General features: G+C 29.8%; 1 long non-coding RNA gene and 1 pseudogene across 1 annotated transcript; both read left to right on the forward strand.

Moving 5' to 3' along the window:
- Nucleotides 1-14: 14 nt before the first annotated feature.
- LOC126909516 (uncharacterized) lies at nucleotides 15-1,908 on the forward strand. The gene is made up of 4 exons (XR_007705050.1): nucleotides 15-352; nucleotides 509-592; nucleotides 867-950; nucleotides 1,834-1,908. It is a non-coding gene; the product is annotated as an uncharacterized LOC126909516 (long non-coding RNA).
- A 1,549-nt stretch (nucleotides 1,909-3,457) lies between these two features.
- Nucleotides 3,458-4,565, forward strand: LOC126909514 (uncharacterized; annotated as a pseudogene).
- The last annotated feature ends 6 nt before the right edge of the window (nucleotides 4,566-4,571 follow it).

Consider the following 4,571-nt stretch of genomic DNA (forward strand, 5'->3'; position numbering starts at 1 on the left):
AAAAAAAAATTTAGAGGTGGTAAGTTTTTAAAATTTAAACATAATCTTCTATATACATAGAGACAAGTGGGGTAATTGTAAATGTATTTTTCTCCAGGAATATTTAGCAGCTTTTATTTTATTTTAAAAGTTCTGGTTCTTATATGTGTTACTATCATATTAAATATAACATCAAAATATAATTATGTGTATTTATCATTTAAAATACATTTACAACTAACCCCAATTTACCATAAATTTGGATTTAAAAAAAACTTAAATTGTAGATTACAATGATTTACATTTTTATCAATTTCAGCTTGCAATTACTGTGGCCAAGGAGGCCACATTGAAAAAAATTGTCACATAAAAGGTAATAACTTTGTATAATTCTCATTAGTATAATCTATTATTTAGTTACCAAATATTGGGTTATACTTTCAATGAGTGTTTATACATACAAAATGTTTAATTTTGTCATACTTAATTGAGACTAACACAATTATTGCTAATTTCAATTATTTTTTAGCTGCTGGTCTGCCGCCTCCTATTCCCAAAATGTGTACATACTGTGGTCTCCCCGGGCACGGGGAAATGGTATGTCACGTTAAAGGTAATATTTGTGATCTTTATTTTTTTTTAATTTAATAACATTCTAAAAGTATTTTTTTCTTATCCAAAAACTGAATTTTTAAATTTTTGTGTTTTGTTTAAATAATTGACTCAAGCCTATATAGGTTAATGCTGATTTATTTTAATGTTGCGTGTTTAATAAATGGTATTGTCAATTGTTACTAGATCAATCATGAAAACTACACTATATAAACAATTTTCATAATTATGATCTGTTTTTACCTTGATAATAAATCCTTGTTTTTTAATTATAGCAGCTGGATATCCTCCTGTAAAAAAAAAAATTTGTGAACATTGCCATTTCCCCGGGCACGGGGAACAAGAGTGCCACATTAAAGGTACTTGTTTATTTTAATATTTTTTTCATTTAATTTTTTTAAGGCCAGTTGACAACCTTTGTAGGATGCATTTTATGTATCTGGTTTATTTAAAAATAGTTCTATGGTAGTTGTAAATGATAATTTATTTTATAATTTAAACCTACCTACAAGTCAACCTATGAAATTATATATTTTTAATATATTGATATACTAATTTCTACCAATTGTTTTTCATTTATGAATGTGAAAGCTATTAAATATTATTGTAAAAACGCTTCCCAAGTCTGGTCAGAATGTAGACTTTTTTTTTATTTTTAAAAACTTTATTATAGGTAAAATTATTTTACTAAAATACTAATGAAAAATTAAAAAAAAATGTTTATGTTCATTTTTATTGTCTACTTAAAAAGGATATAAAAAAAAACAATTGATTAAAAGAAAAATTCTAACTAACAACAATTTTGATTGTAAAATTTTAAGTTCTATAACATTTTTTATTAATAAAAACTGCTAAATGAGTTTTAAATATGGGGAAAAAATATATTAAAACGTAGACATTTTTTTATAGGTTCAATTTAATAAACACTTAAACTCTTAATAAATCTAGTTTAAAATTTTATGTTGGCTTATGTCATTTTACACACATAATAATACAAATTACAGTGGTGCAAATTTTAGAGGATGCTACAATTATGGTTTTATGAAATAGAAGATTCTAATAACTTTTTTTTTCTCTTTAAATTTTATGAAACAATGATAAAAATACAATAATCATACAATTATAAAGCAAATTAATAGTATGGATTATCAAAAGATTTCTCAATTCCCTAAACGTTGTACCACTGTAAAACAATACATATAAGATAACTAATTTAAACAATAATATATTATTTTTTTTTAGCAGCAGGATTGCCGCCGCCGCCATCAAATATAAATGAATAAAAATAAAAAATTATTTAAAAAAAAAAATGTTGCCTATTTATTTTAAAATATAAACATTTTTTTTGTTAATTTGCTTTTTTATGTCTTTCCTCATTGTATTTAATACAAACTTCATAACCAGGTAACAAAAATTACACATTTTTCTGACAATCATCTCAATTAGACCAATACATTAATTCGTCGATCTAATAGAATATTGCAATTAATTAAAAAAAACTGCCTAATACGTTTGATAACGTATTGACGCACGTAGTATCGGCCTCATCAACTTGCATTTATGACAATAATCGTAGACGAGTCCCGGTAATTTCATAACATGTCCCGAAAGCTGACATTTTACATTAATTAGTTACCTAATTTTAACATAATAGAACTATTATATTAAGTTATTGAAATTTTTGAAATTTATTATATTTTATCGTTCAATACATATTAATTCATCAGCATAATATAAAAAGTCGTTAACAGTTGTTAATTTTTTATATTTTTTCTACTACGATTTCATTTAGAAACGTGTGTATGATACAATTTTTTTTTAAGACTTAGAACATAGCATTTTTAACTTTCATACCGTCTTTATTAAAAAGTGGGAATTTAACAATATATAGATGATTATAACGAAATTACAGAAAAACTAAATGAGTCCCCGCCAAGTCAACGATTTTATGTGTAATAAAATTATTTTAATAAACATAAACTAAGTACACAGTTCTATATATTTTATAAAGCATAAGTAAGAGGAATTCGAAAACGCTAATAGCCTTTTAGATGAATTTTAAAAAATGTGACCCCTTCAAAAATTTTGTCCAAATTACGCTCTAGAATAATATCACTATTAAAAGCATTATTTGTTAACGAAAAAATGCTTTTAATTATGGGTTATGGGTGGCGTGGTCTTATCAATGAATGGGTAAGGGAAGGTGTGGTCTTATCAATGGTGGTGGGAAGGGGTGGAGTGGTCTCACGATGGTGTGGGTAATGACCGTAGTCAAGGTCAATCAATATACGTGGTTTCTCGATGGTGAGGGTAATGGAAGATTGGATTTATGAGGGTGGGGGTAAGGAGTAGCCCGTTGCGCTGCGCTACAGTGTCGGCGTGATCGGGCTCTACGGGGCTACGAAACGTCGGCACGGGCGCAGTTTCCCTAGCTCGGGGAATCGGGCGCGTCCTCAGGTTGCGGATAGAGGAACGGCCTGCAGATATGCAGGTTAGCCGCGAAATAAGCAGTCCATTAACTTGGACTGACGAATAAGCGGTCGCGGACAGCGAGCCGCCCAAACGCTTGTTAGCCCTGTAGATATACAGGGTAGCCGTGAAATAAGCCTTTATGGACGAATAAGCGGTAGCGTTTGGGTGAGAATGGAGCACCATGGACCACGCAACCAGTGAATTGGCCACTCACTGGCCGAAGGGACCGGCTACGAGGGCAGCCCCCTCAAAAATTATTTTTTTTTGAATAATGGACAAAAATGGATTGAAGGTTACTGCATCAGGGGATTCGGATGCCCCAGTGCCGGCGGTTGGTGGGGGGTGTACCCACCAGGTGTCGCTCAGATCAACTGAATACACGGTAAANGCAACCATTGAGTGATCGTATTCTTTAATAAATAAGTTTTCTAGACAAAATGGTGAAACGAAAAAGTTGGGTATGGGATTACGCCAAACGTGAAGGTGATCGCGCCTTTTGCGATTTATGTGACAATGAAAGTAATAATGAATATTCTTGTGTAGGCGGCACAACAGGGTCTTTAATAAGACATTTACAAAATTGTCATGGTATTAAACCACCAGATGAGTCTATAAGAAAGAGGTAGTTAATAAATTATGTTTTCGAAACTTTTTTCGAGTTTGTATTAGGAACATAAAGATATTTTTTGAAAATTTTAAATATGTTGATTAAATTAAATTTTGTTACTCAAAATTCATACATTTTTTTGTTTTCATACCTAAGAATTTAAAATTTAATATAGATTGTCCATAAGTTTTTCTCACAATTATTATGAAAAAATCGAGCGTAAGTCAATAAAAAAAAAATTACGAGCGTCTAAATTTTAAACGTTTTTATTAATAAACATGTTTTTTAATATTATAGAATTCTCGTGTTTAACACTTTTAATAAAAAATTTTAAACTTTAAAAGAAAAATTATTATTTTATTGTTTGACTAGGATGCAAGTAATTTATTAATAAATATATAATATTCAATAAATACAAATTGTAGGTCTCCATTGGGGTGTGGTAGTTCTGAACATGAAAATAATACAACTTCCATCAATCAAAATGATGACACAAATCTAGTTAATAATGCTACTACATCGTCCTCAAGATTAGAAAATAATGAGGAATCAAAATCTAGAAAACGTCGTCGTATTTCTAAAAAATGTGGGTCTAATAGTGATCGTGAATGTAATTATGAAAAAACAGAGCAAATTCACCAAGCACTGGCTATATTAATTGCAATGAATCAGTTACCTTTATCATTTTGCTCGAGCACTGGATTTTGTCAGTTCATGGCTGTTGTGGAGCCTAATTATAAAATATGTAGGGATCAAGCAATGAAAAAAAGATTACATGCATTGAAATCGAACGTTGAGGACAAAATAAAAAATGAACTGCAAAATGTGAAAAGTGTAGTTTGCACCACTGACGGTTGGTCTTCAATAGCTCAAAACTCATATATATCGTTAACTGCTCACA

The sequence above is a fragment of the Daktulosphaira vitifoliae genome, unplaced genomic scaffold, assembly GCF_025091365.1.
Source record: "Daktulosphaira vitifoliae isolate Bord-2020 unplaced genomic scaffold, ASM2509136v1 Scaffold_488, whole genome shotgun sequence".
NCBI classification, from domain to species: domain Eukaryota; kingdom Metazoa; phylum Arthropoda; class Insecta; order Hemiptera; family Phylloxeridae; genus Daktulosphaira; species Daktulosphaira vitifoliae.